This window comes from Halichoerus grypus, chromosome 3, assembly GCF_964656455.1.
Source record: "Halichoerus grypus chromosome 3, mHalGry1.hap1.1, whole genome shotgun sequence".
Lineage (NCBI taxonomy): Eukaryota > Metazoa > Chordata > Mammalia > Carnivora > Phocidae > Halichoerus > Halichoerus grypus.
This window is the reverse complement of record NC_135714.1, coordinates 146,734,172-146,742,231: the sequence shown is the minus strand read 5'-3', so window position 1 is coordinate 146,742,231 and position 8,060 is coordinate 146,734,172. Positions and strand designations below refer to the sequence as shown.

General features: G+C 40.6%; 1 pseudogene; it reads left to right on the top strand.

Moving 5' to 3' along the window:
• The first annotated feature begins 931 nt into the window (after nt 1-931).
• On the top strand, nt 932-2,234 carry LOC118531492 (acyl-CoA (8-3)-desaturase pseudogene; annotated as a pseudogene).
• The last annotated feature ends 5,826 nt before the right edge of the window (nt 2,235-8,060 follow it).

The window sequence follows — 8,060 nt, the reverse complement described above, 5'->3', positions numbered from 1 at the left end:
CATAGTTGTCAAAAGTTTCTTTTTTTCTTGAATAACCACTCAATTTCTAAGAATCTAATCAATGCAGTGTTCCTGCTTTTTTCCTGCTGGCTCTCATACATGGTTTGCTTTGTTATTCATATGGTTAGTAATTGTTTATAGTGAGCTACTCATTTTCCATGAAAAATTATTTGTGGGAATTCTTTGAGACTGGAATGAAGTTGTGTTACTCCAGAGAGAATTTGCTTTCGCTTCTGGCAGGAAATTTTAAACTCCAGTATTTCATTGAATAGAAGATGCTGTTGTTAGTAGGATGCATTTTGATTTTACAGATGTTTAAATCCAAAAAACAAAGTGTACCATAGATTCAAAGCAATTTAATAAATTAATGGCTTGAATTTGTACAGACAATAAAAATCCATGAATTTAGCTTCCAAATTCATGCTGGCTTAAGGTTACAACTTCTTAGTGACATTTCCTCCCTGCCCCCCACTCTCAAACACAAGGCTAAATTCCTGTAGTCCTCAGGAGTGTGACGGGATTTTCTTCTTTTTCACCCTCAGAAAGAGGATATATATATATATATATATATATATATATATAATTTGGGTCCCAGTTTTGTGGGGGTCTCCCATCAGACTGACCACCTTGGGAGAACTTTTACTTAGAAGACAACTGAACTGTAATTCAAGATGGCAGGAAACACGTGCAATCATCCCAAATTCCTGGAAAAAAATACAGGGAAGCAAGCAAATGAATAAAAGATAGATAGATAGCTATATACAGGCAAGAGAACGAAAAGGACAGTGATTTTAAAACACTCTGGAAGACAGCGAGTATAAGCAAGGGTATTTACTGATTTGAAAACAAAAACAAAAAAACAGGTGCATTACCCTACAGGCTCCCAAGTGCGTGCCTGACAGCCCCTACCCTGTTGGAGCACAACATCGCCAGGTGCAGATGGCCCCCAACTCTGTGGCCGCCAAGACCCTAGCCCAGGAGCCAACCCCATGCAACTTCACCTGGCACAAGGTGGTGCAGCACTCCAGGCACGATGGCTCATGATCCACTAGAGGGTGTACAAAATCAGCATGTTCGACCCCAGGCACTCTGGGGGAGTACCCCCACCATCAGCCACAATTCAGGGCAGGATGCCACAGATCCCTCTGTAGCCTTCCACACAACAACAAGGTCCTTGTGAGGAAGTATATGAACTCTCTCCCAGATTGGAGAGCTGTCTCTGGAGCAGCCCAGTGTTGAGCCTATTAAGAATAAAGAGCTAACAGATATATTCTGGCAGCTACAGACCATGGTGGAGCAGAGGGGCTCATGAAGGCCAATCATGTCTTCCTCTTGCTGTACCTACTCCACATCCTGCTGCTGGATGTAGCTGCCTGGTTCACTCTCTGGGTCTTTGGGACCTCCTTCCTGCCCTTCCTCCTTTGTATGCACTGTTTAGCACAGTTCAGGCCCAGGCTGGCTGGCTGCAGCATGACTTTGGGCATCTGTCATTCTTCGGCACTTTTTCATGGAACCACCTGCTACATCATTTTGCGATTGGCCACCTGAAAGTAACCCCTAGCCGTTGGTTGGACTACATGCACCTCCAGCACCTCAACCCCAACTGCTTCTGCAAAGACCCAGATATCAACATGTGCCCCTTCTTCTTTGCCTTGGGGAAGATCCTCCCTGGGGAGCTTGGGACACACAAGAAAAAGTACATGCCTTACAACCACCAGCACAAATACTTCTTCCCAACTCAGCCTCCAACCTTGTTGCCTCTCTACTTCCATTGGCATATTTTCTATTTTGTTACCCAGCAGAAAAATTGGGTGGACTTACTTGAATGGTCACTTTCTACACCAGTGTCTTCCTCACTTAGGGGATGTTGTTGGGACTGAAAGGCTTCCTGGCCTTTTCTTCATGGTCAGGTTCCTAGAAATCAACTGGTTTGTGAGGGTGACACAGATGAACCACATCCCCATGTACAATGATCATGACTGGAATATGGACTGGGGCTCCACCCGGCTCCCAGCAACATGCAATGTCTACATGTCTGCCTTCAGTGACTAACTTAGTGGACATCTCAACTTCCAAAGTGAGCACCACATTTTCCCCACAACGCCTTGACGCAGTTACCACAAAGTGGCTTCCCTGATGCAGTCCCTGTGTGCCATCATGGCATAAAGTACTAGTGCAAGCCCCTGCTCTCAGTCTTCACCCATACCGTCTACTCACTGAAGGAATCTGGCTAGATGCTTATCTTTGCCAATAACAACATCCCCCCATCTGGAAGAGCCTCTAGAGCCAAAGCAGAGGGATCTTGAGGGAAAATGCCACCACAATTCCAATATTCAGAAGGGGTGGGTTTGGGGAAATAAATATTCAGACTCAAACCCCTTCCCTTTGTCTTCAAGGAACAGATATACGACTCCAAAGCGGGGGTAGGGGGGACAGGGGGAAGTGGAATACGCAAGCCCCTCCGAAGGAAGGAAGGAGCTGTTGCAGGACATATGTGAGAGTTTTGCTGTTTCCTTTTTCTAGTTTGGCAGGTGCAGATGGTTGGTTAGCAAAGAAGGAGTCAAGGGGTTGTTAGAAGAATATGGAGGATCTACTAAGCCCAGAATCAGGAAGAGATGTAGCACTAAAATTCCACTCCATTCGGGTAAGGGGCGAGCCCCTCTCTGGTCCACTTCTCAGTGCCTTCTCAGCCCTCACTTGCAAACCTCAGAGGTTCGCAGGCTGGTAGGAGATAGAGTAGCTGAACCTTTTGAACAAGATTCTGAGCAAGATTTTGAACAAGATTAGAATTCTGAGGCTTGGCACAATGCAGTGCCTAGGAGCTCAACCCACTCTCTAGGGCTCGCTGTGACCTATATCTGCCTGTCTCCCAAAGAAGCTATTTTTCCACTTTCAGAAGCAGGTGAGGCAAAGCCCAGGACTGTGGTATTGGAGACATCTGGCATTGATTTGGGTCTCATACTCCATTAAGGGTACTGAGGGAGTATTAAATCCTAAGTCCTGCCAAAACAGCTGGTAGAGAGTTGTTAGCCATTAAAAATCCCTTCAGCTTTTGATTTACTTTTTCTAACCACCACCCAACAAACAAAACACTTCCAGGACAGGGGGTCCAGTTCTTGTTCCACACACAAGTGAGCAGATAGGGCAACCTGATCTTTTCTCCTCCCTAGAAAAAAAAAGCGGGCTTCTAATAATTTCCCTTTGTACCCTACCTATAGTTCCAAGTTTAATAAAATAGCAGTCAGTGAGGACAAGTGACCAAGTTGGAAGATACTGAATTACCAGTCATGAAGAAAATACATCTCAGTCATAAAGAATTTAAGGGCTGTAAGAAATTTTCTAAGTTAGGTTACAGCATTACTTTGGAGTAGGAGCAGTAGGTTACATATAATCACTTCATAGCTCTAAACCGGAAATAGGAAGATAAAAACAGAAAAGTCTGTGACCATCATTGCTGTTGTTAGGCATTTTACACTCTCAGCTCTGATCAAATATCTTTCTCTGCTGGAGACCAGGTAGGAATTTGGGATAACCGCTTACAAAGCATTATCAGTTTAATACTGAAATACAAATTTTTAATCTCCTGAGTTTTAAAAGATAAAAACAGTTTATCCTATCTCTAGAGAGTGAACATAGGACTGTGCCCCAGGAGTCTTGCCTTCCACACCAACAGCCTTTCAGTCCAGGTGAGGGGATTATTTCTTTGCCTGTTCATCAAACTCTACTCTAAGCATATTGAGCATTGTGGACACTGGGAGGAGAGAACTTCAAACTAAAAGGAAAAGCAGAGCCCTAGGAGAGATTATATTTAATTTCAGGAAAGAATGGCAAACAATCAGGGAGATGAGTGTTGTTGTTTTTTTTTTAAAGATTTTTTACTTATTTAATTAAGAGAGAGTGAGAAAGAGAGAGCAAGCAGGAACAGGGGGAGGGGCATAGGAAGAGGGAGAAGCAGACTCCCTGCTAAGCAGGAAGCCCAATGTGGGACTCCATCCAGGGACCCTGGGATCATGGCCTGAGCAGAAGGCAGACACTTAACCGACTGAGCCACAGTGCCCAGGGGATGAGTGTTCCAAGGTATGTTAGGGTGGGGTTAGAGGCACCACTTCTGCAGAAGATGTGGAGATTACGTAGAGATTTGTTAAAACAAAGAAAGATGAAAACATACACATACACACACACAGAAAAGAGGTTTCAGAAACGTTTAGATCTTTTCCATTTGGGCAGAACTTGGTTTAAAACAAACAGCCTGGGTAGAAAAATTAGAAGCAGAATTGAAGTGTTCTGCTTCCATTGGCTTCCTCACTCAAGAATAAGTGCTGATCCTTCCCCATCCCTCTATTCCCTGCTACTTAAAGTCTAAGTATGATGCACCAGACTGTCAAGCCATCTGACTTTGGGCCCAGGTTGCCCAATCTGAGCAAACCCAGGGAGGCTCATTGAGCCAAACCCAGGTCCTCAAAGCACCTCAACCACTGTGGCCTTGTGTCCTCAGCAGGACCTGTGTGGCCTCACATGGCTACAAATGGACACACCACTGACAAAAGGCTCAGTGTTATAATGGTGATATGACTGATCTCAAATCCAAACACTGACAGATGAGAGGAAAAGTCACCTCTAGTCACATAGGTTATGGCAGAACTAACATTGGAACTCACTTTTTAAAACCTCCAGTTTCTATGTTTATCTTTGCTATTTCCATTTTCCTACGACCTGGTAGGAGGTATTTACCTTAATTAGGCCCAATATCAGCATTCTTTTTGTGTGTGCCAATTTTGCTACCACATCCCAATGAAGTAAAACTAAAAAATACAGTTAATTTTGACCAAAAAGACACACAAAAAATAAAAGTAAATAAAAAGCATAAAACAAACAAACAACAATAGCAACAAAAACAAGATCTGAAGGTCTCAGATCAAAATACATACGAGATGATCAAAGAAAAGTGCTTTGAGTCCTCAACTTCATGGCTGGCTTCCCACCTGCTCAACTTAAAATAAATCCTGCCAGTTGACAAGCCCGAACCGTTTACATAGAATGGTTCTAAAAATTATTGAATTTCACACTTAAAGTAGATAGTTTTTATGGTATGTAAATTATACCTCATTTAAAGCTGTTTTAAAAGAGCAATAGACTTGGTGCAGCCACTGTGGAAAACAGTATGGAGGTTCTTCAAAAAACTAAAAATGGAATTACCATATGATCCAGTAATTCCACTACTGGGTATTTACCCAAAGAATATGAAAACACTAATTTGAAGGGATATATGCATGCCTATGTTTATTACAGCATTAAGAACAATGGCCAAACTATGGAAGCAACCCATGTGTCCATCAATAAATGAATGGATAAAGAAGATGTGGTATACACACACACACACACACACACACACACACACACACACACACAAATGGAATATTACCCAGCCCTAAACAAGAATGAATTCTTACCATTTGCAACAATATGAATGGATCTATAGGGTATAATACTATAAGTCAGTCAGAGAAAGATAAATACCACATGATTTCACTCATATGTAGAATTTAAGAAACAAAACAAATGAACAAAGAAAAAAAGAAAAAAAACAAAAATCAGACTCTTAACTACAGACAACAAACTGATAGTTACCAGATGGGAGGTGGGTGGGGGGTGGATGAAATAGATAAAGGGGATTTTTTTTTTAAAGGTTTTATTTATTTGAGAAAGAGCAAGAGCAGGGGAAGGGGCAGAAGGAGAGTGAGAAGCAGATTCTAGGCTGAGCAGGGAGCCTGACACGGGGCTCCATCCCGGCACCCCAGGTTCATGACCTGAGCCGAAGGCAGAGGCTTACTGATTGAGCCACCCAGGTGTCCCATGAAGGGGATTAAGACTACACTGATCATGATGAGCACAGAGTAACATATAGAATTATTGAATCACTACATATGTATATATACCTGAAACTAATACAACACATATAAACAACAAAATAAAAATTTTAAAAAGGGCAGTAGACTAATTAAAAACAGGTGTCAAGGCAAAAAGTGCACCGAACGAAGATTTTATTCAAGGCTACTACAATGCGGGAGAGAGGCCAGAACTCATTCTGAACTCAACTCCACTAAACTAAAGGATGAGGGAGTTTTTAAGAGGTGGGAAGATCATAGGCCATCTGTGTTTGCTAATTGCACTTACCAAAAGGGAAGTAAGCCTTCTCATATCTTCAGGACAGGAAGCAGTTTTATTACTTGGAGCAAGATGCCCACCCAAAGTTAAGCTCCTATCCACCTACAGCCTAGGGGATAGGAACACTGTCTTCTTTGAGATTACATTCAAAAGATGGTTCCCAGTTTCTTGAGAAAGACATAAACTGGCAAGAATCTTTTTAAAATTACTTACATCACAAAGGAGCAGAGAGAAAGAATTTACAATTATAAATTTTCTAAATGCTCTAAAAAAAACAGAGGTCAGAAGCCTGGAGGCAAGAAGAAATCTGTCTCAAGTTTATCAAACTGAAGGGGAACTTTAAGTCCCTCTTATTCACAAGCAAACCAACAAAAGAAAAATCACTGGGGCAGGGGACAAGAAGGCAAACATGTTAACAATTTAAAAGTTTTTAAAATTAATTTTTGCAGAAATATTCATTAAATTATTGTACCCCTAAAACAAAAACTGAAAAATCAGAGTATAATAGTCATCTCCTGGCCAAAATAAAAATAAACAAATTCATTAAGTTGTAGAAATTTCCCAGAATAAAGGTAGGGAAAAAGAGAACAATATGATAGAAAATATTACTCTATTATTTATCCAGACCCTTCAAGTCCCCAAAAGCTATAAACACAAAATGTGCTGAAAAGCAAGACATAGAAACCAAATTCCATTACTAAGGAAAACTTGGGTAATAAAAACTGTCAGTTTATATTATATCACTTTGTTTTTCACAATACTTTCTACCAAAAAAAACAAAAAAATAAAAAAACAAAAAACTACCATCTCATTTTCCTATGTGGGGTCAAGGAATAGTCTGAAAGAATAAATGTTACAGACAACTGGGATAAATTTACTGTTTAAGAAGTAGGAAACTACAGAGAAAAGCTTGAGCTTTTTGTTAAACTTTTACATATTTGTGTATGAATTACTAAATAAGCACCTGTAATATTTTTTATTATATTTTACCTATGACTTGGCCTCTAAAAATAATGATCACACGGGGCGCCTGGGTGGCTCAGTCGTTAAGCGTCTGCCTTCGGCTCGGGTCATGATCCTAGGGTCCTGGGATCAAGCCCCGCATCGGGCTCCCTGCTCAGCAGGAAGCCTGCTTCTCCCTCTCCCACTCCCCCTGCTTATGTTCACTCTCTTGCTGTGTCTCTCTCTGTCAAATAAATAAAATCTTAAAAAAAAAAAAAATTAAAAAAAAAAATAATGATCACAACGTGGTTTTGTCAAATATAAGGGAGAAGGCTAAAATTAGGCTTCTAAAGTCACTGTTAATTAAAATGTTTTGATTAAGCTTTATACATCTTTTGCATCATGTTATTTCACTTCTTATATTCTTTTCCTTTTTGCTTTTGGTCTCCTGTTTTTTGAACTAAGAAATGTAATGAAAAAAATTAAGTACATTAGAAAGGAAATCACAAAATAATCAAGAATTTTTAATATAAAAATCCATATTAACTTTGTTGTTGTTAGAAATCTGAGTACTTCCCTTGTATTATGCAGGTAGAAGCCAGAAATTATTATTTAACATACATTATAAACATATGTCACGTGTCTGGGTGGCTCAGTCAGTTAAGTATCTGCCTTTGGCTCAGGTCATTATCCCAGGGTCCTGGGATGGAGTCCCTAGTAGGGCTCCCTGCTCTGCGGGGAGTCTGCTTCTCCCCCTCCCCCTGCTTGTGCTCTCTCTCTCTCAAATAAATAAATAAAATTTTAAAAATAAATAAATAAAATAAACATATGTCATGTCAGGTTTGAAAACTTGATCAACAATGATAAAAAAACAAAAACAAACAAACAAAAACAATGATGCTAAAGTTGATAGTTATTAGGAAACTTGTTTCCCTAGTGGATCAGTTTTGGGT